Raw genomic sequence first — 27,989 nt, 5'->3', positions numbered from 1 at the left:
AAACAAAAAAAGGTTGTATTTCAGTAATAATTCAAAATTATCAAAATAAAATATATAAAATAATGGTTTCTATTTTAATATCCTTTAAAATATAATTTATTTCTGTGATGTGCAGCTGTATTTTCAGCATCATTCCTCCAGTCTTCAGTGTCACATGATCTTTAGAAATCATGAAAATATGATGATTTATTCTTAGAACTATTAATATTTGTGCTACCAAATATTATTTTGGAATCTGCAATACTTTTTACAGGATTCTTCGATGCATAATTTTTTTAAGAACAGCTTTTATTTAAAATTATTTAAAATTTACTGACCCCAAATTATTGAACTATAGTGAATATTGTTTGGAAATATTAATATTTTAAATAAATGCCCTTCTTTTTAACTTTTTATTCATCAAAGAATCCTGAAAAAAGTATCACAGATTCCAAAATAATATTTATCAGCAAAACTGTTGATAATTCTAATAATAAATCATTATATTATTCCGATTTCTGAAGATCATGTGACACTGAAGACTGGAGGAATGATGCTGAAAATATAGCTGCACATCACATGAATAAATTACACTTTCATGTATATTAAAATAGAAAAAATTTAATAATATTTCACAATATTACATGTTTTCCAGTATTTTTGATCAAATAAATGCTGTCTTGATGAGTAAAATAAATTCCTGTAAAAAACAATAAAAATCATTCTTATCCCAAACGCTGACTGGTAGTGTGTGTGTGTGTGTGTGTGTGTGTGTGTGTGCGTATGTGTGTGTGTGTATGAGCCCACTAACATACTAGGCCAAGCAAGTTTATTTATATAGCACATTTCATGCAAAATGGTAATTCAGAGTGTTTTACATAAAAGAAAGTAAAATAATCATAAAGAAAAATTATAACAAAAATAAAACAAGCAATTTTAAAACTTTTAAAATGATTAAAAAATCAACAGAGTAGCGAACATGCTCCGAAGTGCCGATCTGAATCAACCGAGTCGCGAACATGCTCCGAAGTGCAGATCTGAATCAACCGATCAACCGATTCGGGAACATGCTCCGAAGTGCCGATCTGAATCAACCGATCAACCGAGTTGCGAACATGCTCCGAAGTGCCGATCTGAATCAACCGATCAACCGAGTCGCGAATATGCTCCGAATTGCCGATCTGAATCAACCGAGGTGGAACAGGCTCCGAAGTGCCGATCTGAATAAACCTATCAACCTAGTCGCAAACATGCTCCGAATTGCCGATCTGAATCAACTGAGTCGCGAACAGGCTCCGAAGTCCCGATCTGAAAACTTTACCAAAGAATGTAAAAAATAACTATATTTCTCTATTAAATCTACAACTCTATGAAAGACTCAGATCACGTATCTAAAAATAAATCGCTATAGTAAAAGAGAAATAATAAGAGGAGTGAAGTTTCCTACCATTCTGCTGTTTGGTCCTCACGCGTGTCCCAAACTCTGACCGGTAGTGTGTGTGTGTGTGTGTGGGTGGGTGGGTGCGTGTGTGTGTGTGTGTGTGTGTGTGTGTGTAAGCTCACTAACACACTAGGCAAGGCAAGTTCATTTATATAGCACATTTCATGCACAATGGTAATTCAAAGTGCTTTACATAAAAGAAAGTAAAATAATCATAAAGAAAAATTATTACAAAAATAAAACAAGCCATTTTAAAACTTTTAAAATGATTTAAAAAAAATCAACAGAGTAGCGAACATGCTCCGAAGTGCAGATCTGAATAAAATATTAATTTGGAATCTGCGATACTTTTTTCAGGATTCTTCGATGTATAACTTTTTAAAGAACAGCGTTTATTCCAAATATAAATCTCTTCTAATAATATAAATCTTTGATTTCACTTCTTATCAATTTAACACATCCTGAATAAAAGATTCTAAAATCTAATAAAGAATACAATTTCTTATAAAAAAAGAAAGGATAAAGATTTACCGAGTCGCGAACATGCTCCGAATTGCCGATCTGAATCAACCGAGTCACGAACAGGCTCCGAAGTGCCGATCTAAATCAACCGAGTCGCGAACAGGCTCCGAGGTCCCGAGCTGAAAACTTTACCAAAGAATGTAAAAAATAACTCTATTTCTCTATTAAATCTACATCTATATGAAAGACTCAGATCACGTATCTAAAAATAAATCGCTATAGTAAAAGAGAAATAATAAGAGGAGTGAAGTTTCCTACCATTCTGCTGTGTTTGGTCCTCTCGCGTGTCTCCGCCCCTCACACGCGCGTTTACAGCGCTAAATTAATCATCTTTGCTAATTATTATACATTTACATCATTGTCAGCTTCAGGTACTTCATTTATTATTGATCAATGAACTGTTTGAAACAAAAAAAGGTTGTATTTCAGTAATAATTCACAATTATCAAAATAAAATATATAAAATAATGGTTTCTATTTTAATAGCCTTTAAAATATAATTTATTTCTGTGATGTGCAGCTGTATTTTCAGCATCATTCCTCCAGTCTTCAGTGTCACATGATCTTTAGAAATCATGAAAATATGATGATTTATTCTTAGAACTATTAATAGTTGTACTACCAAATATTATTTTGGAATCTGCGTTACTTTTGTAAGGATTCTTCGATGTATAATTTTTTTTTAAGAACAGCGTTTATTTAAAATTATTAAAAATTTACTGACCCCAAACTATTGAACTATAGTGAATATTGTTAGGAAATATATTTTAAATAAATGCCCTTCTTTTTAACTGTTTATTCATCAAATAATCCTGAAAAAAGTATCACAGATTCCCAAATAATATTTATTAGCAAAACTGTTGATAATTCTAATAATAAATCATTATATTATTCTGATTTCTGAAGATCATGTGACACTGAAGACTGAAGGAATGATGCTAAAAATATAGCTGCACACCACATGAATAAATTACACTTTCATGTATATTAAAATAGAAAAATGTTAATAATATTACACAATATTACATGTTTTCCAGTATTTTTGATCAAATAAATGCTGTCTTGTTGAGTAAAATAAATTCCTGTAAAAAACATAAAAAATCATTCTGATCCCAAACTCTGACCGGTAGTGTGTGTGTGTGTATAAGCTCACTAACACACTAGGCAAGGCAAGTTTATTTATATAGCACATTTCATGCACAATGGTAATTCAAAATGCTTTACATAAAAGAAAGTAAAATAATCATAAAGAAAAATTATTACAAAAATAAAACAAGCAATTTTAAAACTTTTAAAATGATTTTAAAAAAATCAACAGAGTAGCGAACATGCTCCGAAGTGCAGATCTGAATAAAATATTATTTTGGAATCTGCGATACTTTTTTCAGGATTCTTCGATGTATAACTTTTTAAAGAACAGCGTTTATTCCAAATATAAATCTCTTCTAATAATATAAATCTTTGATTTCACTTCTTATCAATTTAACACATCCTGAATAAAAGATTCTAAAATCTAATAAAGAATACAATTTCTTATAAAAAAAGAAAAGGATAAAGATTTACCGAGTCGCGAACATGCTCCGAATTGCCGATCTGAATCAACCGAGTCGCGGACAGGCTCCGAAGTGCCGATCTAAATCAACCGAGTCGCGAACAGGCTCCGAGGTCCCGAGCTGAAAACTTTACCAAAGAATGTAAAAAATAACTCTATTTCTCTATTAAATCTAAATCTATATGAAAGACTCAGATCACGTATCTAAAAATAAATCGCTATAGTAAAAGAGAAATAATGAGAGGAGTGAAGTTTCCAACCGTTCTGCTGTGTTTGGTCCTCGCAGCGCGTCTCCTGCCAGCACACGCGCATTTACAGCGCTAAATTAATCATCTTTGCTAATTATTATACATTTACATCATTGTCAGCTTCAGGTACTTCATTTATTATTGTTCAATGAACTGTTTGAAACAAAAAAAGGTTGTATTTCAGGAATAATTCAAAATTATCAAAATAAAATATATAAAATAATGGTTTCTATTTTAATATCCTTTAAAATATAATTTATTTCTGTGATGTGCAGCTGTATTTTCAGCATCATTCCTCCAGTCTTCAGTGTCACATGATCTTTAGAAATCATGAAAATATGATGATTTATTCTTAGAACTATTAATATTTGTGCTATCAAATATTATTTTGGAATCTGCCATACTTTTTACAGGATTCTTCGATGCATAATTTTTTTAAGAACAGCTTTTATTTAAAATTATTTAAAATTTACTGACCCCAAACTATTGAACTATAGTGAATATTGTTTGGAAATATTAATATTTTAAATAAATGCCCTTCTTTTTAACTTTTTATTCATCAAAGAATCCTGAAAAAAGTATCACAGATTCCAAAATAATATTTATCAGCAAAACTGTTGATAATTCTAATAATAAATCATTATATTATTCCGATTTCTGAAGATCATGTGACACTGAAGACTGGAGGAATGATGCTGAAAATATAGCTGCACATCACATGAATAAATTACACTTTCATGTATATTAAAATAGAAAAAATTTAATAATATTTCACAATATTACATGTTTTCCAGTATTTTTGATCAAATAAATGCTGTCTTGATGAGTAAAATAAATTCCTGTAAAAAACAATAAAAATCATTCTTATCCCAAACGCTGACTGGTAGTGTGTGTGTGTGTGTGTGTGTGTGCGTATGTGTGTGTGTGTATGAGCCCACTAACATACTAGGCCAAGCAAGTTTATTTATATAGCACATTTCATGCAAAATGGTAATTCAGAGTGTTTTACATAAAAGAAAGTAAAATAATCATAAAGAAAAATTATAACAAAAATAAAACAAGCAATTTTAAAACTTTTAAAATGATTAAAAAAATCAACAGAGTAGCGAACATGCTCCGAAGTGCCGATCTGAATCAACCGAGTCGCGAACATGCTCCGAAGTGCAGATCTGAATCAACCGATCAACCGATTCGCGAACATGCTCCGAAGTGCCGATCTGAATCAACCGATCAACCGAGTTGCGAACATGCTCCGAAGTGCCGATCTGAATCAACCGATCAACCGAGTCGCGAATATGCTCCGAATTGCCGATCTGAATCAACCGAGGTGGAACAGGCTCCGAAGTGCCGATCTGAATAAACCTATCAACCTAGTCGCAAACATGCTCCGAATTGCCGATCTGAATCAACTGAGTCGCGAACAGGCTCCGAAGTCCCGATCTGAAAACTTTACCAAAGAATGTAAAAAATAACTATATTTCTCTATTAAATCTACAACTCTATGAAAGACTCAGATCACGTATCTAAAAATAAATCGCTATAGTAAAAGAGAAATAATAAGAGGAGTGAAGTTTCCTACCATTCTGCTGTTTGGTCCTCACGCGTGTCCCAAACTCTGACCGGTAGTGTGTTTGTGTGTGTGTGAGTGGGTGGGTGCGTGTGTGTGTGTGTGTGTGTGTGTGTGTGTAAGCTCACTAACACACTAGGCAAGGCAAGTTTATTTATATAGCACATTTCATGCACAATGGTAATTCAAAGTGCTTTACATAAAAGAAAGTAAAATAATCATAAAGAAAAATTATTACAAAAATAAAACAAGCCATTTTAAAACTTTTAAAATGATTTAAAAAAAATCAACAGAGTAGCGAACATGCTCCGAAGTGCAGATCTGAATAAAATATTATTTTGGAATCTGCGATACTTTTTTCAGGATTCTTCGATGTATAACTTTTTAAAGAACAGCGTTTATTCCAAATATAAATCTCTTCTAATAATATAAATCTTTGATTTCACTTCTTATCAATTTAACACATCCTGAATAAAAGATTCTAAAATCTAATAAAGAATACAATTTCTTATAAAAAAAGAAAGGATAAAGATTTACCGAGTCGCGAACATGCTCCGAATTGCCGATCTGAATCAACCGAGTCACGAACAGGCTCCGAAGTGCCGATCTAAATCAACCGAGTCGCGAACAGGCTCCGAGGTCCCGAGCTGAAAACTTTACCAAAGAATGTAAAAAATAACTCTATTTCTCTATTAAATCTACATCTATATGAAAGACTCAGATCACGTATCTAAAAATAAATCGCTATAGTAAAAGAGAAATAATGAGAGGAGTGAAGTTTCCTACCGTTCTGCTGTGTTTGGTCCTCGCAGCGCGTCTCCTGCCAGCACACGCGCATTTACAGCGCTAAATTAATCATCTTTGCTAATTATTATACATTTACATCATTGTCAGCTTCAGGTACTTCATTTATTATTGTTCAATGAACTGTTTGAAACAAAAAAAGGTTGTATTTCAGGAATAATTCAAAATTATCAAAATAAAATATATAAAATAATGGTTTCTATTTTAATATCCTTTAAAATATAATTTATTTCTGTGATGTGCAGCTGTATTTTCAGCATCATTCCTCCAGTCTTCAGTGTCACATGATCTTTAGAAATCATGAAAATATGATGATTTATTCTTAGAACTATTAATATTTGTGCTATCAAATATTATTTTGGAATCTGCCATACTTTTTACAGGATTCTTCGATGCATAATTTTTTTAAGAACAGCTTTTATTTAAAATTATTTAAAATTTACTGACCCCAAACTATTGAACTATAGTGAATATTGTTTGGAAATATTAATATTTTAAATAAATGCCCTTCTTTTTAACTTTTTATTCATCAAAGAATCCTGAAAAAAGTATCACAGATTCCAAAATAATATTTATCAGCAAAACTGTTGATAATTCTAATAATAAATCATTATATTATTCCGATTTCTGAAGATCATGTGACACTGAAGACTGGAGGAATGATGCTGAAAATATAGCTGCACATCACATGAATAAATTACACTTTCATGTATATTAAAATAGAAAAAATTTAATAATATTTCACAATATTACATGTTTTCCAGTATTTTTGATCAAATAAATGCTGTCTTGATGAGTAAAATAAATTCCTGTAAAAAACAATAAAAATCATTCTGATCCCAAACGCTGACTGGTAGTGTGTGTGTGTGTGTGTGTGTGCGTATGTGTGTGTGTGTATGAGCCCACTAACATACTAGGCCAAGCAAGTTTATTTATATAGCACATTTCATGCAAAATGGTAATTCAGAGTGTTTTACATAAAAGAAAGTAAAATAATCATAAAGAAAAATTATAACAAAAATAAAACAAGCAATTTTAAAACTTTTAAAATGATTAAAAAATCAACAGAGTAGCGAACATGCTCCGAAGTGCCGATCTGAATCAACCGAGTCGCGAACATGCTCCGAAGTGCAGATCTGAATCAACCGATCAACCGATTCGCGAACATGCTCCGAAGTGCCGATCTGAATCAACCGATCAACCGAGTTGCGAACATGCTCCGAAGTGCCGATCTGAATCACCCGATTCGAACGTTATCACTCGATTGAATGGGGCGTTATCAGCGGTTATCAGCCCATAGAAATGGGCCAGGAGGGGCCTCCTGCGCCTACTAGTAGGCTCAGAAGGCCGTGATCATCCATCCAAATGGTTGATCACCCACAAATATACAAGAGAAGACTCAAGATCCAATCCCAGAATTCCTACTCACCGGTAATCGGAAGTCTACTTGAGAGAAATATTAAACACAAGACATATTTTAAGGCTGTTTGGAAACCTTGGGATCTTGACTAGAATGTAAAATAAAGTTCTGTGGGTTTGAACAAAGCTTGGCTGGATTTGATCCTATATCCAACCTATATCAGGAAGCTTTGGATCTGTCTTTCTATCTATATACCTTCTCAAAAATATAAAGGGAATACTTAACAACACAATATAACCCACAAGTGTTCCCTTTATTTTTTTGAACAGTTTATCTATATAGCTAGCTAGGTGTGTATCTATCTATTTATATAATCTATCTTTAGATATAGATCTAGCTCGATGTCTATTTATCTATCTATCTATCTATCTATCTATCTATCTATCTATCTATCTACGGGTTGCACTTTGCTTTATGTAATAATTGTCAAATATTTTGATTTCAGATATGGGAAAAGCACTTAAGATGAGCACACGTTTCAGGAACGTTAAAATTAAGCTGGTGAGGAGGTCTATGGTGGGCCCTGCAAGTTTTCTACCTCAGTCAAGGTCTTCCCCATCCCAGCTACAAACAGAGCCACCCTTCAGACCCTTCTATTACATCTCAACCTGCTGAACCTGATGATGTGACACAAGCTGTTCTGAGAGCGCATACAGTAAGGCAAAGAAGAGAGAGCTTCATGCCTGGGATGCAGTCAAGGATGAGATGCTTAAGGTGACGTTTGAATGTTCAGCACCGATCACTACCCAGTGTGCTGTCTGCCGAGAACATGCTGATTATAGGTGCATTGAGTGCAGCGCCACTGCAGTGTTCTGTGAGGTTTGCCTGAAGAGGATTCACAGAAATTTACTGCATCTTCCTGAAAAGTGGAATGTAAGAACAATAGCATACAGTCTTACATTGCTATTGCTATACTTGCATACAGACAGCAAACTCACAGTAATGTCAACAGATTCATTCGATACTTCGAATTGTTTTAGCACTATGCAGTATCAACTGTTAGTGTCACAAGTTTGTTGTTTTAACAACATTAGAGCTATCCATCTTTCTTACAGAATGTTTACTATGAGCCATCCTCCCTGGGATTATTCCTATATTTACCTGAAGCCCATGGCACCCATGCTGTGTACACAAAGGACATGAAGATCATTGTCAGCACAGGTTTGTCATTTTACCTGATACAAAATCTTAATGTATTTAATTTTATTGACAGGTTAAGGAATTCAATCCTATTACATGTGGAGTAATGATTTCCTTTAAGGAATTAATCAAATTTGTGATGCAATAAAAAAAAAAAAGTCATGATAGTTATAGTTTATATACTATCATGATAAGTAAAAATGTATAGCCTGAATCCACTGTAAGTCGCTTTGGATAAAAGCGTCTGCTAAATGCATACATTTAATTTAATTTATACTGATATGGTAGTCTCTATAGTAGTACTAGGTTATGTTTTTATGTTATTTTCCTCTTTATATTTGGCAGGACGGCTCTGCACCGTTACAGTCAACATGTGTGCGTGTGAACCAGAAACCTGTACTCTGCTAAGGTTTGGGCTCCGGCCAGCAACAGCCCACAAGCCCCAGACAGACAGCCTTCTCCGTCCCTCTGCTAGAGCTTTCTGTTTCTCTGTCACTGGAGTGTCAGGTTTCTGTTGAGGGTTTTTCGCAACACCTCATATCCCATTTTAGGCATCACCACTTCCGACAAAGAAGTTTGGTTGATATTTGCCCACAATTAAATGATGGAACAATATGCCTAGCATGTCCAAAGGTTGGTTATAATTCCAGCGTGGTTCTTGTTTGATTAAATTAATGGCATAGAAATAAAATCTGAATTAATATCAAACTTAAAAGTTAATTTGTGTATGTAGTATTGTAATAGAATAGTAATAGTATAAATGTATAAACCTGGTGCGGGTACAAAACCAGTGTTACTGTAAGTGTTTGTTTTCCAGGCGGATGGAGATATGATTGTCACATTGGATGCCAACTTTGGCCTTGTGAGGAATCAAAGCTCCAGTACAAGTGCAGTTAATCCATTACACGGAACCCGCATGTTTAGAGGAATACCTGCTATCACATCTTGACAGCTCAAAGCCTCGAGGCGAAAACTTGTGAAAAAAGATCACTATTCCTCTCATAAATCTATGTTTTCCTTAAATATTTAGGACTGCAGTAAGCTGCTCTCATTCAAGGTATTATAATATAATATAATATAATTACTTTACTGCGTTACTTGTGCAGACATGTTGTTTTACTAGGTCTGATCTATTTTAAAGCTTAGGCACTGTATTTAAGCATACATATACACCACTAGTCTGTCTGTATGAGTACAAAATTAAAAAATAAACTGTCTATAATTGTTACTGTACAAGCACAATAAAATATTTATATAAAAAATATTGCACTACTGTTATTTTGCATAGAATACATTGTTCAACAATATTTTTGCACACTCATCCAACTGCATTTATTACCACTGTTCTCACGTTCCTGCTCTTCATAATGTTTATATAATCCTTCATTGCTCTGTTCATAATGTACATACAATCCCTACATTGCATTCATATTTATATTCTGTATATACTCTGATCAATATTGTATATAGCAACTCCACTGTACATTCTGTATATCATAGCTTTACTTACTCTGCACTTTTATGTATATGAAACACTATATTCTTGCACTTCTGGTTAGATGCTAACTGCATTTCATTAGCTCTGTACTTGTACTCTGCATAATGACAATAAAGTTGAATCTAATCTAATCTAAAAAAAAAAATGTGTTTACCATAATGTAATATGTTATTTACTGTAATGTACAAATGTGTGGGAGGTGTTTTGTTTTTTGTGAGCTCACCATCAAAATCCCCTTCGACTGAGTTGAAATGAAAATAAATTATTGGATCTTGAATCCTCTGAAGCAACTATGAGTTTGTAAAAACATAAAATAAAAGGGAACATAGAGGTTTATTGACTCTACGAGTTACAGCCATGTTTTCAGCCATGGTGCTCTGCACTTATTCACAGCACATTTAAAGTCAATGAAAAGTAATTTACTTAATAAATAACATACAATGAATTTACAGTCATAATCCGTATGTGACAGTGTGCCACATTCAGTATGTTCCTACATAACTGTTATTGGCTTGAAATTCTCCAGATCCAAGCCTATGTAATTTAACACATTTTTTCTCTTCTTCCCATTGGCTGTTTTCGTTTTATTTTCACTTTCTTCTTTCATTGAATGTATATTACATTTAGTTTGGTCGTTGTTCGTTGCCATGGTTGTTACGCTGCTATCGCTGAAACCACGTGGCTTGCATAACAGACCTCCGCCCAAAAGTATTTTATTCACAAGACACTTTTTTTAAAATGATGAATTCAACATTTGTCCACGAAAAAACAACAACAAACAGATAACTCAACAATAAGATATGTTAATATAACTTTTGCACATTTCTCCTTCGATTCAGAGAAATACATTTTTGGTAGCAGAAGGTTACGGAAGTGCATTGTGTTGTGGGCGGGGTTTGCGCGTTCTACATTTCGGCTAAAAAGTCTTAAATAAACAAATATATTTAGATTTTCTTAACGTAAATCATCTAGATGCAGCGTAATTAATAGATTGGTTGTACTAGATATTTGATATATGCAGTAGATATATCTTTTTACAACCCTAATTTCCAACCCTAATTCGCAAACCAGATACTACAACTGCAGTGCTTGATTTGTATCAAGCTGCACTGAGTAGCTATAGGGAATTGTAGTTTTTAAAAAAATCGTGTATTTCTTAGAATTGGATATTGCAAATAGTGAGTTGAGAGTACAGTGTGGAGTTTGGGCGGATTGTAAACATATCTATGTAAACAGATTTTAAATGTCTAACTTTTAAATGGGTTCAAATTACTTTTAACCCGATTTGACAATATCCAGAGCTGTTGACTATATTTACATCATAAATGAGGACAAGAGCTCTCTATAACAGTTAGTCCCATGTGTGTAGCCCTTTTTATTGCTTTATTATAAGCCTTCAAATATGCACCAAGGTGATGTTTCAAAGGTCAGTATTTCAAAACAGGAGCTATGTAGAATCTTCATACTTACATATGTTACTCTCTGGGTCAAGACCTTTCTAACAATGTATGTGGTTTAGCTCTACGACAAAGTTTTAATTTTCTCATTTCACATGCACAAGCCATCTCGGCTGTAGTTTCAGAGTGCTATTTGAAGGCTCAATAGCCATAGCCTATATAAAAAGAAGCTATTTGCTTGTTTGTTTGTTTCTGACTTTGTAAACAGATTTTTGAACCCACAACATGACAAATACCCTGTCCGCACACACACACACACACACACACACACACACACACAGAGAGACTCATTTTGCATTTCTGTTTGGTTCCCATGTGGCAAATCTAATTATGGGATGGTTCCCCCAAAAATGAAAATTCTGTCATCATTTACTCACCCTCATGTCATTCCAAACCTGTATGAGTTGCTTTCTTATGTTGAACATAAAAAAAGATAATTTGAAGAATGCTGGTAATGGCTGGTAAAAGTTAAAGTTTTTACAAGGTTTCTGAGCAGAAGATCATTAAATGTTTTCTCTGTCCATGTTACCAAAACTCATGTGTCATTTAAAAAGCATGTTTGAAAGCATGTCAATTAATTTCTTTGCATTCATCTAGATGCAATGTAATTAATAGTTTGGCTATACTAGATATTTTATATGTTCAGTAAATATATAATTTTACAACCCTAATTTGCAAACCAGATAAACTAATCAGATTTAAAATGTATAATTAATTATATATATAATAATATAATTGACCGACAGCACTTTGAATTAAATGTAGTCTACCCACGGCAGACAACTGCAAACAAAAGTGGAACACACCAGTCCTCCCTCACATAAACTGACAATAAACTTTATTTATCTGAATCCAAGGAGAAACAATTGATATCCTTAACACAGATAAAATGATACCCTTCACATTTTCTCTTAAATGTTTATCATTAAAATAAAAGCGTAACAGTAATTGTGAAGAAAATACTTCAGAGTGGAAGTAAGCAATGCCATAGAAACCATTTAAATTTAAAATAAATAAATGGTAGTGTTCAGCTGTATACCAAAGTTTCTACAAGTACCAGTAACCATCTTTTCAATATATTTTTTTGCCAAGCATCTCCTACTGACAGCAAAACTGTGAAAAATATAAAGTTATGTGAAGCATCTAATCATAACATGAAATCATACTCTGACCCACTGTTGTGAATATTATGGTGAGGTCCTTGCTAAAACCCAGCCCTACTGAACCAATGACGAAACAGGTGTATATATATATATATATATAAAAAAACCATGTAGACTCAATTCAGTACAATATAACTTTATTGTTCCCCACATAAGTCATGTATAAAGGAGAACACATTGATGGTGCCAACAAACAACAATAATAAATAAAAATGGGGTGAATGAAAATAACAAAAAGATCACAATTTTCTTCTTACGTGTGAAGTGTGGTCATTACAATAAATTTGCAGCATATGTATGTATTGTGTGTGTGTGTTTGTATGGATGGGTTGGGGGCCGTCAACACAGTAAAAACAACTCAAACAAGTAACAAGATACATCTTCAGGGTGTTAGCATGGTGTCTTGACACTGGCAGTGAAGGCACATGTTCTTTTTAAAGCCACATGCTGTGTGTGACCATGATTGGCACACTGTGCACTGAGACCATGAATGCCACTTCTTTCTTGCATTCTTCTTCTTATCATAAAAATGGATGCGGCAGACACAGCACAAATTGCCTCCATCTACCAAAGAAAAAACACAAATATTTTGAAAGTCAAGCCAGTTAGTTTAAATCATACTCATCACTATATTTAAAGCAACATCTCAAAGGCAGCTTGTTCATTTTTAACTGTTGCCAAAGGAATATGTGGGTATTGTACATCAATTCATCTCAGATCTTTAGGAAAACTCTGGGTTTTTCGTTTCAGAAATGGATGTAAATCAAACCTGAAACAGAGGGGTAACTACATTTTAATTTAACAAATCTCATGACCACTTTTTTATTCAGCTGCTTCAAGTTTGATATGGTGGTATGAGTCTTTGACAATTTCTTCAATGTGAGAATATTTGATGTTGATAGCCTTGTAAACAAAAATCAGCTGGAATATTTTTTTGTAACGAACTCATTTGAAATTATGATAAAAACTAGAGATAAACAATCCAGTTGTCTACACAATGTTCTGCACACACCACAATTGCTGTTGATCATCCTTCCATCTAATACTTTAAGAATACCACTAATGCTTAGCAAATGAATCCTGTTTCCAAACCTCTAACTTCAGCTTCTTTAAGTGCATTGTAATTTGGGCATCCCTCACCTCAGGGTTTAGGTCCTGCGCCCACCCATGTGCCCTCAGTGCTGCTGCCGCTTGAATGTATTTTTGCTTTGCATCTTCCCCCAATGTGGCGCACCTGCCCTTAATATCATTCATTGTGCCTGAAGAAAAAATAGATGCACAGAAAACTTAACGCATTAGTCAGCATCTCCTTTTAAAGTAAATTCATACAACAACAATCAGTACTTGGGTTGTGAAAACCATTTATCTGTAACAACTCTGTAAAAACAAGATAACGTGTAAAGTAGATGCCCTGATGATTCTTTTCAATACACTCAGCATTCTTAAACTGATGAATGCAATTTGTGTGAGTGAAGTACTTCCCAAATACTATCATGAAAATCTGTTTCATGACACTTCATGTATATATATATATAGATAGATAGATAGATAGATAGATAGATAGATAAATTATATAAATATATACACAGCTAGCAAGCTTTAGAGAGAGTGAGAGAGAAAGAGAGAGACAGACAGATAGACACAGAAAGACAGCTAAATATATATATATATATATATATATATATATATATATATATATATATATATATATATATATATATATATATATATAGATAGATAGATAATATAAATATATACACAGCTAGCTAGCTAGTATAGAGAGAAAGAGAGAGACAGACAGACAGACAGACAGACAGACAGACAGACAGACAGACAGACAGACAGACAGACAGACAGACAGACAGACAGACAGACAGACAGACAGACAGACAGATAGATAGATAGATAGATAGATAGATCCAAACCCACAGAACTTTATTTTACACTCTAGTCAAGATCCCAAGGTTTCCAAACAGCCGTAAAATACGTCTTGTGTTTAATATTTCTCTCAAGTCGATATGGGTTATATTAGTCCTATGATCTGGCTTCAGTGAGGCGTTATCGAGCATACACAATATGCAATAAGCCTGTAAGAGTGTAAAAAGTCATTTTGACAGTTTAACTAGAAACTAAATTCCCCCATTAGCTTCAGACGTAAATACACACTCATATTAGCAACGTTAATGCTCACATAAAGCATCCAACGTTAACATAACAACACGCTAATAACGTAATATGATCTAGCGATAACGTTTGCAGACACATCGCAATACGGTTATCTCATGTCAACAATAATGACACGCAATACGAGTGTATGTACTATTGTTTTCCATTACAGTTTAAATGCTCAGTTTTATAATTTTAATAGTCTTACCTGAAAATATTAAGCAGGAAATATCGCAACGTTCCCGCTTTCGTCCAGTAGACTTCCGATTACCGGTGAGCAGGAATTCTGGGATTGGATCTGGAGTCTTCTCTTGTATATTTGTGGGTGATCAACCATTTGGATGGATGATCACGGCCTTCTGAGCCTACTAGTAGGCGCAGGAGGCCCCTCCTGGCCCATTTCTATGGGCTGATAACTGCTGATAACGCCCCATTCAATCGAGTGATAACGTTCGAATCGGGTGTCTGAATCAACCGATCAACCGAGTCGAGAATATGCTCCGAATTGCCGATCTGAATCAACCGAGGTGGAACAGGCTCCGAAGTGCCGATCTGAATAAACCTGTCAACCTAGTCGCAAACATGCTCCGAATTGCCGATCTGAATCAACTGAGTCGCGAACAGGCTCCGAAGTCCCGATCTGAAAACTTTACCAAAGAATTTAAAAAATAACTATATTTCTCTATTAAATCTACAACTCTATGAAAGACTCAGATCACGTATCTAAAAATAAATCGCTATAGTAAAAGAGAAATAATAAGAGGAGTGAAGTTTCCTACCATTCTGCTGTGTTTGGTCCTCACGCGTGTCTCCGCCCCTCACACGCGCGTTTACAGCGCTAAATTAATCATCTTTGCTAATTATTATACATTTACATCATTGTCAGCTTCATTTACTTCATTTATTATTGATCAATGAACTGTTTGAAACAAAAAAAGGTTGTATTTCAGTAATAATTCACAATTATCAAAATAAAATATATAAAATAATGGTTTCTATTTTAATAGCCTTTAAAATATAATTTATTTCTGTGATGTGCAGCTGTATTTTCAGCATCATTCCTCCAGTCTTCAGTGTCACATGATCTTTAGAAATCATGAAAATATGATGATTTATTCTTAGAACTATTAATAGTTGTACTACCAAATATTATTTTGGAATCTGCGTTACTTTTGTAAGGATTCTTCGATGTATAATTTTTTTTTAAGAACAGCGTTTATTTAAAATTATTAAAAATTTACTGACCCCAAACTATTGAACTATAGTGAATATTGTTAGGAAATATATTTTAAATAAATGCCCTTCTTTTTAACTGTTTATTCATCAAATAATCCTGAAAAAAGTATCACAGATTCCCAAATAATATTTATTAGCAAAACTGTTGATAATTCTAATAATAAATCATTATATTATTCTGATTTCTGAAGATCATGTGACACTGAAGACTGAAGGAATGATGCTAAAAATATAGCTGCACACCACATGAATAAATTACACTTTCATGTATATTAAAATAGAAAAATGTTAATAATATTACACAATATTACATGTTTTCCAGTATTTTTGATCAAATAAATGCTGTCTTGTTGAGTAAAATAAATTCCTGTAAAAAACATAAAAAATCATTCTGATCCCAAACTCTGACCGGTAGTGTGTGTGTGTGTATAAGCTCACTAACACACTAGGCAAGGCAAGTTTATTTATATAGCACATTTCATGCACAATGGTAATTCAAAATGCTTTACATAAAAGAAAGTAAAATAATCATAAAGAAAAATTATTACAAAAATAAAACAAGCAATTTTAAAACTTTTAAAATGATTTTAAAAAAATCAACAGAGTAGCGAACATGCTCCGAAGTGCAGATCTGAATAAAATATTATTTTGGAATCTGCGATACTTTTTTCAGGATTCTTCGATGTATAACTTTTTAAAGAACAGCGTTTATTCCAAATATAAATCTCTTCTAATAATATAAATCTTTGATTTCACTTCTTATCAATTTAACACATCCTGAATAAAAGATTCTAAAATCTAATAAAGAATACAATTTCTTATAAAAAAAGAAAAGGATAAAGATTTACCGAGTCGCGAACATGCTCCGAATTGCCGATCTGAATCAACCGAGTCGCGGACAGGCTCCGAAGTGCCGATCTAAATCAACCGAGTCGCGAACAGGCTCCGAGGTCCCGAGCTGAAAACTTTACCAAAGAATGTAAAAAATAACTCTATTTCTCTATTAAATCTACATCTATATGAAAGACTCAGATCACGTATCTAAAAATAAATCGCTATAGTAAAAGAGAAATAATGAGAGGAGTGAAGTTTCCAACCGTTCTGCTGTGTTTGGTCCTCGCAGCGCGTCTCCTGCCAGCACACGCGCATTTACAGCGCTAAATTAATCATCTTTGCTAATTATTATACATTTACATCATTGTCAGCTTCAGGTACTTCATTTATTATTGTTCAATGAACTGTTTGAAACAAAAAAAGGTTGTATTTCAGGAATAATTCAAAATTATCAAAATAAAATATATAAAATAATGGTTTCTATTTTAATATCCTTTAAAATATAATTTATTTCTGTGATGTGCAGCTGTATTTTCAGCATCATTCCTCCAGTCTTCAGTGTCACATGATCTTTAGAAATCATGAAAATATGATGATTTATTCTTAGAACTATTAATATTTGTGCTATCAAATATTATTTTGGAATCTGCCATACTTTTTACAGGATTCTTCGATGCATAATTTTTTTAAGAACAGCTTTTATTTAAAATTATTTAAAATTTACTGACCCCAAACTATTGAACTATAGTGAATATTGTTTGGAAATATTAATATTTTAAATAAATGCCCTTCTTTTTAACTTTTTATTCATCAAAGAATCCTGAAAAAAGTATCACAGATTCCAAAATAATATTTATCAGCAAAACTGTTGATAATTCTAATAATAAATCATTATATTATTACGATTTCTGAAGATCATGTGACACTGAAGACTGGAGGAATGATGCTGAAAATATAGCTGCACATCACATGAATAAATTACACTTTCATGTATATTAAAATAGAAAAAATTTAATAATATTTCACAATATTACATGTTTTCCAGTATTTTTGATCAAATAAATGCTGTCTTGATGAGTAAAATAAATTCCTGTAAAAAACAATAAAAATCATTCTGATCCCAAACGCTGACTGGTAGTGTGTGTGTGTGTGTGTGTGTGTGTGTGTGTGCGTATGTGTGTGTGTGTATGAGCCCACTAACATACTAGGCCAAGCAAGTTTATTTATATAGCACATTTCATGCAAAATGGTAATTCAGAGTGTTTTACATAAAAGAAAGTAAAATAATCATAAAGAAAAATTATAACAAAAATAAAACAAGCAATTTTAAAACTTTTAAAATGATTAAAAAATCAACAGAGTAGCGAACATGCTCCGAAGTGCCGATCTGAATCAACCGAGTCGCGAACATGCTCCGAAGTGCAGATCTGAATCAACCGATCAACCGATTCGCGAACATGCTCCGAAGTGCCGATCTGAATCAACCGATCAACCGAGTTGCGAACATGCTCCGAAGTGCCGATCTGAATCAACCGATCAACCGAGTCGCGAATATGCTCCGAATTGCCGATCTGAATCAACCGAGGTGGAACAGGCTCCGAAGTGCCGATCTGAATAAACCTATCAACCTAGTCGCAAACATGCTCCGAATTGCCGATCTGAATCAACTGAGTCGCGAACAGGCTCCGAAGTCCCGATCTGAAAACTTTACCAAAGAATTTAAAAAATAACTATATTTCTCTATTAAATCTACAACTCTATGAAAGACTCAGATCACGTATCTAAAAATAAATCGCTATAGTAAAAGAGAAATAATAAGAGGAGTGAAGTTTCCTACCATTCTGCTGTGTTTGGTCCTCACGCGTGTCTCCGCCCCTCACACGCGCGTTTACAGCGCTAAATTAATCATCTTTGCTAATTATTATACATTTACATCATTGTCAGCTTCAGGTACTTCATTTATTATTGATCAATGAACTGTTTGAAACAAAAAAAGGTTGTATTTCAGTAATAATTCAAAATTATCAAAATAAAATATATAAAATAATGGTTTCTATTTTAATAGCCTTTAAAATATAATTTATTTCTGTGATGTGCAGCTGTATTTTCAGCATCATTCCTCCAGTCTTCAGTGTCACATGATCTTTAGAAATCATGAAAATATGATGATTTATTCTTAGAACTATTAATAGTTGTACTACCAAATATTATTTTGGAATCTGCGTTACTTTTGTAAGGATTCTTCGATGTATAATTTTTTTTTTTAAGAACAGCGTTTATTTAAAATTATTAAAAATTTACTGACCCCAAACTATTGAACTATAGTGAATATTGTTAGGAAATATATTTTAAATAAATGCCCTTCTTTTTAACTGTTTATTCATCAAATAATCCTGAAAAAAGTATCACAGATTCCCAAATAATATTTATTAGCAAAACTGTTGATAATTCTAATAATAAATCATTATATTATTCTGATTTCTGAAGATCATGTGACACTGAAGACTGAAGGAATGATGCTAAAAATATAGCTGCACACCACATGAATAAATTACACTTTCATGTATATTAAAATAGAAAAATGTTAATAATATTACACAATATTACATGTTTTCCAGTATTTTTGATCAAATAAATGCTGTCTTGTTGAGTAAAATAAATTCCTGTAAAAAACATAAAAAATCATTCTGATCCCAAACTCTGACCGGTAGTGTGTGTGTGTGTATAAGCTCACTAACACACTAGGCAAGGCAAGTTTATTTATATAGCACATTTCATGCACAATGGTAATTCAAAATGCTTTACATAAAAGAAAGTAAAATAATCATAAAGAAAAATTATTACAAAAATAAAACAAGCAATTTTAAAACTTTAAACTCTATTTCTCTATTAAATCTACATCTATATGAAAGACTCAGATCACGTATCTAAAAATAAATCGCTAAAGTAAAAGAGAAATAATGAGAGGAGTGAAGTTTCCTACCGTTCTGCTGTGTTTGGTCTTCGCAGCGCGCACCCGATTCGAAAGTTATCACTCGATTGAATGGGGCGTTATCAGCAGTTATCAGCCCATAGAAATGGGCCAGGAGGGGCCTCCTGCGCCTACTAGTAGGCTCAGAAGGCCGTGATCATCCATCCAAATGGTTGATCACCCACAAATATACAAGAGAAGACTCCAGATCCAATCCCAGAATTCCTGCTCACCGGTAATCGGAAGTCTACTGGACGAAAGCGGGAACGTTGCGATATTTCCTGCTTAATATTTTCAGGTAAGACTATTAAAATTATAAAACTGAGCATTTAAACTGTAATGGAAAACAATAGTACATACACTCGTATTGCGTGTCATTATTGTTGACATGAGATAACCGTATTGCGATGTGTCTGCAAACGTTATCGCTAGATCATATTACGTTATTAGCGTGTTGTTATGTTAACGTTGGATGCTTTATGTGAGCATTAACGTTGCTAATATGAGTGTGTATTTACGTCTGAAGCTAATGGGGGAATTTAGTTTCTAGTTAAACTGTCAAAATGACTTTTTACACTCTTACAGGCTTATTGCATATTGTGTATGCTCGATAACGCCTCACTGAAGCCAGATCATAGGACTAATATAACCCATATCGACTTGAGAGAAATATTAAACACAAGACGTATTTTACGGCTGTTTGGAAACCTTGGGATCTTGACTAGAGTGTAAAATAAAGTTCTGTGGGTTTGGATCTATCTATCTATCTATCTATCTATCTATCTATCTATCTATCTATCTATCTGTCTGTCTGTCTGTCTGTCTGTCTGTCTGTCTGTCTGTCTGTCTGTCTGTCTCTCTCTTTCTCTCTATACTAGCTAGCTAGCTGTGTATATATTTATATTATCTATCTATCTATATATATATATATATATATATATATATATATATATATATATATATATATATATATATATATATATATATATATATATATATTTAGCTGTCTTTCTGTGTCTATCTGTCTGTCTCTCTCTTTCTCTCTCACTCTCTCTAAAGCTTGCTAGCTGTGTATATATTTATATAATTTATCTATCTATCTATCTATCTATCTATCTATCTATCTATCTATATATATATACATGAAGTGTCATGAAACAGATTTTCATGATAGTATTTGGGAAGTACTTCACTCACACAAATTGCATTCATCAGTTTAAGAATGCTGAGTGTATTGAAAAGAATCATCAGGGCATCTACTTTACACGTTATCTTGTTTTTACAGAGTTGTTACAGATAAATGGTTTTCACAACCCAAGTACTGATTGTTGTTGTATGAATTTACTTTAAAAGGAGATGCTGACTAATGCGTTAAGTTTTCTGTGCATCTATTTTTTCTTCAGGCACAATGAATGATATTAAGGGCAGGTGCGCCACATTGGGGGAAGATGCAAAGCAAAAATACATTCAAGCGGCAGCAGCACTGAGGGCACATGGGTGGGCGCAGGACCTAAACCCTGAGGTGAGGGATGCCCAAATTACAATGCACTTAAAGAAGCTGAAGTTAGAGGTTTGGAAACAGGATTCATTTGCTAAGCATTAGTGGTATTCTTAAAGTATTAGATGGAAGGATGATCAACAGCAATTGTGGTGTGTGCAGAACATTGTGTAGACAACTGGATTGTTTATCTCTAGTTTTTATCATAATTTCAAATGAGTTCGTTACAAAAAAATATTCCAGCTGATTTTTGTTTACAAGGCTATCAACATCAAATATTCTCACATTGAAGAAATTGTCAAAGACTCATACCACCATATCAAACTTGAAGCAGCTGAATAAAAAAGTGGTCATGAGATTTGTTAAATTAAAATGTAGTTACCCCTCTGTTTCAGGTTTGATTTACATCCATTTCTGAAACGAAAAACCCAGAGTTTTCCTAAAGATCTGAGATGAATTGATGTACAATACCCACATATTCCTTTGGCAACAGTTAAAAATGAACAAGCTGCCTTTGAGATGTTGCTTTAAATATAGTGATGAGTATGATTTAAACTAACTGGCTTGACTTTCAAAATATTTGTGTTTTTTCTTTGGTAGATGGAGGCAATTTGTGCTGTGTCTGCCGCATCCATTTTTATGATAAGAAGAAGAATGCAAGAAAGAAGTGGCATTCATGGTCTCAGTGCACAGTGTGCCAATCATGGTCACACACAGCATGTGGCTTTAAAAAGAACATGTGCCTTCACTGCCAGTGTCAAGACACCATGCTAACACCCTGAAGATGTATCTTGTTACTTGTTTGAGTTGTTTTTACTGTGTTGACGGCCCCCAACCCATCCATACAAACACACACACACAATACATACATATGCTGCAAATTTATTGTAATGACCACACTTCACACGTAAGAAGAAAATTGTGATCTTTTTGTTATTTTCATTCACCCCATTTTTATTTATTATTGTTGTTTGTTGGCACCATCAATGTGTTCTCCTTTATACATGACTTATGTGGGGAACAATAAAGTTATATTGTACTGAATTGAGTCTACATGGTTTTTTTATATATATATATATATATACACCTGTTTCGTCATTGGTTCAGTAGGGCTGGGTTTTAGCAAGGACCTCACCATAATATTCACAACAGTGAGGCAGAGTATGATTTCATGTTATGATTAGATGCTTCACATAACTTTATATTTTTCACAGTTTTGCTGTCAGTAGGAGATGCTTGGCAAAAAAATATATTGAAAAGATGGTTACTGGTACTTGTAGAAACTTTGGTATACAGCTGAACACTACCATTTATTTATTTTAAATTTAAATGGTTTCTATGGCATTGCTTACTTCCACTCTGAAGTATTTTCTTCACAATTACTGTTACACTTTTATTTTAATGATAAACATTTAAGAGAAAATGTGAAGGGTATCATTTTATCTGTGTTAAGGATATCAATTGTTTCTCCTTGGATTCAGATAAATAAAGTTTATTGTCAGTTTATGTGAGGGAGGACTGGTGTGTTCCACTTTTGTTTGCAGTTGTCTGCCGTGGGTAGACTACATTTAATTCAAAGTGCTGTCGGTCAATTATATTATTATATATATAATTAATTATACATTTTAAATCTGATTAGTTTATCTGGTTTGCAAATTAGGGTTGTAAAATTATATATTTACTGAACATATAAAATATCTAGTTTAGCCAAACTATTAATTACATTGCATCTAGATGAATGCAAAGAAATTAATTGACATGCTTTCAAACATGCTTTTTAAATGACACATGAGTTTTGGTAACATGGACAGAGAAAACATTTAATGATCTTCTGCTCAGAAACCTTGTAAAAACTTTAACTTTTACCAGCCATTACCAGCATTCTTCAAATTATCTTTTTTTATGTTCAACATAAGAAAGCAACTCATACAGGTTTGGAATGACATGAGGGTGAGTAAATGATGACAGAATTTTCATTTTTGGGGGAACCATCCCATAATTAGATTTGCCACATGGGAACCAAACAGAAATGCAAAATGAGTCTCTCTGTGTGTGTGTGTGTGTGTGTGTGTGTGTGTGTGTGTGTGCGGACAGGGTATTTGTCATGTTGTGGGTTCATAAATCTGTTTACAAAGTCAGAAACAAACAAACAAGCAAATAGCTTCTTTTTATATAGGCTATGGCTATTGAGCCTTCAAATAGCACTCTGAAACTACAGCCGAGATGGCTTGTGCATGTGAAATGAGAAAATTAAAACTTTGTCGTAGAGCTAAACCACATACATTGTTAGAAAGGTCTTGACCCAGAGAGTAACATATGTAAGTATGAAGATTCTACATAGCTCCTGTTTTGAAATACTGACCTTTGAAACATCACCTTGGTGCATATTTGAAGGCTTATAATAAAGCAATAAAAAGGGCTACACACATGGGACTAACTGTTATAGAGAGCTCTTGTCCTCATTTATGATGTAAATATAGTCAACAGCTCTGGATATTGTCAAATCGGGTTAAAAGTAATTTGAACCCATTTAAAAGTTAGACATTTAAAATCTGTTTACATAGATATGTTTACAATCCGCCCAAACTCCACACTGTACTCTCAACTCACTATTTGCAATATCCAATTCTAAGAAATACACGATTTTTTTAAAAACTACAATTCCCTATAGCTACTCAGTGCAGCTTGATACAAATCAAGCACTGCAGTTGTAGTATCTGGTTTGCGAATTAGGGTTGGAAATTAGGGTTGTAAAAAGATATATCTACTGCATATATCAAATATCTAGTACAACCAATCTATTAATTACGCTGCATCTAGATGATTTACGTTAAGAAAATCTAAATATATTTGTTTATTTAAGACTTTTTAGCCGAAATGTAGAACGCGCAAACCCCGCCCACAACACAATGCACTTCCGTAACCTTCTGCTACCAAAAATGTATTTCTCTGAATCGAAGGAGAAATGTGCAAAAGTTATATTAACATATCTTATTGTTGAGTTATCTGTTTGTTGTTGTTTTTTCGTGGACAAATGTTGAATTCATCATTTTAAAAAAAGTGTCTTGTGAATAAAATACTTTTGGGCGGAGGTCTGTTATGCAAGCCACGTGGTTTCAGCGATAGCAGCGTAACAACCATGGCAACGAACAACGACCAAACTAAATGTAATATACATTCAATGAAAGAAGAAAGTGAAAATAAAACGAAAACAGCCAATGGGAAGAAGAGAAAAAATGTGTTAAATTACATAGGCTTGGATCTGGAGAATTTCAAGCCAATAACAGTTATGTAGGAACATACTGAATGTGGCACACTGTCACATACGGATTATGACTGTAAATTCATTGTATGTTATTTATTAAGTAAATTACTTTTCATTGACTTTAAATGTGCTGTGAATAAGTGCAGAGCACCATGGCTGAAAACATGGCTGTAACTCGTAGAGTCAATAAACCTCTATGTTCCCTTTTATTTTATGTTTTTACAAACTCATAGTTGCTTCAGAGGATTCAAGATCCAATAATTTATTTTCATTTCAACTCAGTCGAAGGGGATTTTGATGGTGAGCTCACAAAAAACAAAACACCTCCCACACATTTGTACATTACAGTAAATAACATATTACATTATGGTAAACACATTTTTTTTTTTAGATTAGATTAGATTCAACTTTATTGTCATTATGCAGAGTACAAGTACAGAGCTAATGAAATGCAGTTAGCATCTAACCAGAAGTGCAAGAATATAGTGTTTCATATACATAAAAGTGCAGAGTAAGTAAAGCTATGATATACAGAATGTACAGTGGAGTTGCTATATACAATATTGATCAGAGTATATACAGAATATAAATATGAATGCAATGTAGGGATTGTATGTACATTATGAACAGAGCAATGAAGGATTATATAAACATTATGAAGAGCAGGAACGTGAGAACAGTGGTAATAAATGCAGTTGGATGAGTGTGCAAAAATATTGTTGAACAATGTATTCTATGCAAAATAACAGTAGTGCAATATTTTTTATATAAATATTTTATTGTGCTTGTACAGTAACAATTATAGACAGTTTATTTTTTAATTTTGTACTCATACAGACAGACTAGTGGTGTATATGTATGCTTAAATACAGTGCCTAAGCTTTAAAATAGATCAGACCTAGTAAAACAACATGTCTGCACAAGTAACGCAGTAAAGTAATTATATTATATTATATTATAATACCTTGAATGAGAGCAGCTTACTGCAGTCCTAAATATTTAAGGAAAACATAGATTTATGAGAGGAATAGTGATCTTTTTTCACAAGTTTTCGCCTCGAGGCTTTGAGCTGTCAAGATGTGATAGCAGGTATTCCTCTAAACATGCGGGTTCCGTGTAATGGATTAACTGCACTTGTACTGGAGCTTTGATTCCTCACAAGGCCAAAGTTGGCATCCAATGTGACAATCATATCTCCATCCGCCTGGAAAACAAACACTTACAGTAACACTGGTTTTGTACCCGCACCAGGTTTATACATTTATACTATTACTATTCTATTACAATACTACATACACAAATTAACTTTTAAGTTTGATATTAATTCAGATTTTATTTCTATGCCATTAATTTAATCAAACAAGAACCACGCTGGAATTATAACCAACCTTTGGACATGCTAGGCATATTGTTCCATCATTTAATTGTGGGCAAATATCAACCAAACTTCTTTGTCGGAAGTGGTGATGCCTAAAATGGGATATGAGGTGTTGCGAAAAACCCTCAACAGAAACCTGACACTCCAGTGACAGAGAAACAGAAAGCTCTAGCAGAGGGACGGAGAAGGCTGTCTGTCTGGGGCTTGTGGGCTGTTGCTGGCCGGAGCCCAAACCTTAGCAGAGTACAGGTTTCTGGTTCACACGCACACATGTTGACTGTAACGGTGCAGAGCCGTCCTGCCAAATATAAAGAGGAAAATAACATAAAAACATAACCTAGTACTACTATAGAGACTACCATATCAGTATAAATTAAATTAAATGTATGCATTTAGCAGACGCTTTTATCCAAAGCGACTTACAGTGGATTCAGGCTATACATTTTTACTTATCATGATAGTATATAAACTATAACTATCATGACTTTTTTTTTTTTATTGCATCACAAATTTGATTAATTCCTTAAAGGAAATGATTACTCCACATGTAATAGGATTGAATTCCTTAACCTGTCAATAAAATTAAATACATTAAGATTTTGTATCAGGTAAAATGACAAACCTGTGCTGACAATGATCTTCATGTCCTTTGTGTACACAGCATGGGTGCCATGGGCTTCAGGTAAATATAGGAATAATCCCAGGGAGGATGGCTCATAGTAAACATTCTGTAAGAAAGATGGATAGCTCTAATGTTGTTAAAACAACAAACTTGTGACACTAACAGTTGATACTGCATAGTGCTAAAACAATTCGAAGTATCGAATGAATCTGTTGACATTACTGTGAGTTTGCTGTCTGTATGCAAGTATAGCAATAGCAATGTAAGACTGTATGCTATTGTTCTTACATTCCACTTTTCAGGAAGATGCAGTAAATTTCTGTGAATCCTCTTCAGGCAAACCTCACAGAACACTGCAGTGGCGCTGCACTCAATGCACCTATAATCAGCATGTTCTCGGCAGACAGCACACTGGGTAGTGATCGGTGCTGAACATTCAAACGTCACCTTAAGCATCTCATCCTTGACTGCATCCCAGGCATGAAGCTCTCTCTTCTTTGCCTTACTGTATGCGCTCTCAGAACAGCTTGTGTCACATCATCAGGTTCAGCAGGTTGAGATGTAATAGAAGGGTCTGAAGGGTGGCTCTGTTTGTAGCTGGGATGGGGAAGACCTTGACTGAGGTAGAAAACTTGCAGGGCCCACCATAGACCTCCTCACCAGCTTAATTTTAACGTTCCTGAAACGTGTGCTCATCTTAAGTGCTTTTCCCATATCTGAAATCAAAATATTTGACAATTATTACATAAAGCAAAGTGCAACCCGTAGATAGATAGATAGATAGATAGATAGATAGATAGATAAATAGACATCGAGCTAGATCTATATCTAAAGATAGATTATATAAATAGATAGATACACACCTAGCTAGCTATATAGATAAACTGTTCAAAAAAATAAAGGGAACACTTGTGGGTTATATTGTGTTGTTAAGTATTCCCTTTATATTTTTGAGAAGGTATATAGATAGAAAGACAGATCCAAAGCTTCCTGATATAGGTTGGATATAGGATCAAATCCAGCCAAGCTTTGTTCAAACCCACAGAACTTTATTTTACATTCTAGTCAAGATCCCAAGGTTTCCAAACAGCCTTAAAATATGTCTTGTGTTTAATATTTCTCTCAAGTAGACTTCCGATTACCGGTGAGTAGGAATTCTGGGATTGGATCTTGAGTCTTCTCTTGTATATTTGTGGGTGATCAACCATTTGGATGGATGATCACGGCC

The 27,989-nt window shown here is 33.7% G+C and overlaps 2 long non-coding RNA genes across 4 annotated transcripts in view; one reads left to right on the top strand and one right to left on the bottom strand.

Annotated features, from left to right (window-relative positions):
- The window catches only part of LOC128014751 (uncharacterized), a 243,210-nt gene extending 220,681 nt beyond the window's left edge, over positions 1-22,529 (top strand). For 2 of the 3 annotated variants that reach the window (XR_008183645.1, XR_008183643.1), the window contains exon 4: positions 22,097-22,529. This is a non-coding gene — a long non-coding RNA (uncharacterized LOC128014751). Of the gene's footprint in view, positions 1-20,060; positions 20,297-21,401; positions 21,521-22,096 lie in introns of those variants that run through there. The other variant, XR_008183644.1, reaches the window with a different exon arrangement.
- Positions 12,930-15,421, bottom strand: LOC128014749 (uncharacterized). Its single transcript, XR_008183641.1, has 3 exons — positions 15,166-15,421; positions 13,932-14,050; positions 12,930-13,355 (listed from the first exon to the last, which is right to left on the bottom strand). It is a non-coding gene; the product is annotated as an uncharacterized LOC128014749 (long non-coding RNA).
- Positions 22,530-27,989: the final 5,460 nt, after the last annotated feature.

The sequence above is a fragment of the Carassius gibelio genome, chromosome B25 (genome assembly GCF_023724105.1).
Source record: "Carassius gibelio isolate Cgi1373 ecotype wild population from Czech Republic chromosome B25, carGib1.2-hapl.c, whole genome shotgun sequence".
NCBI classification, from domain to species: Eukaryota; Metazoa; Chordata; class Actinopteri; order Cypriniformes; family Cyprinidae; genus Carassius; species Carassius gibelio.
Note: the sequence above shows the minus strand (reverse complement) of the source record. Positions and strands in the feature narration are given on the sequence as shown.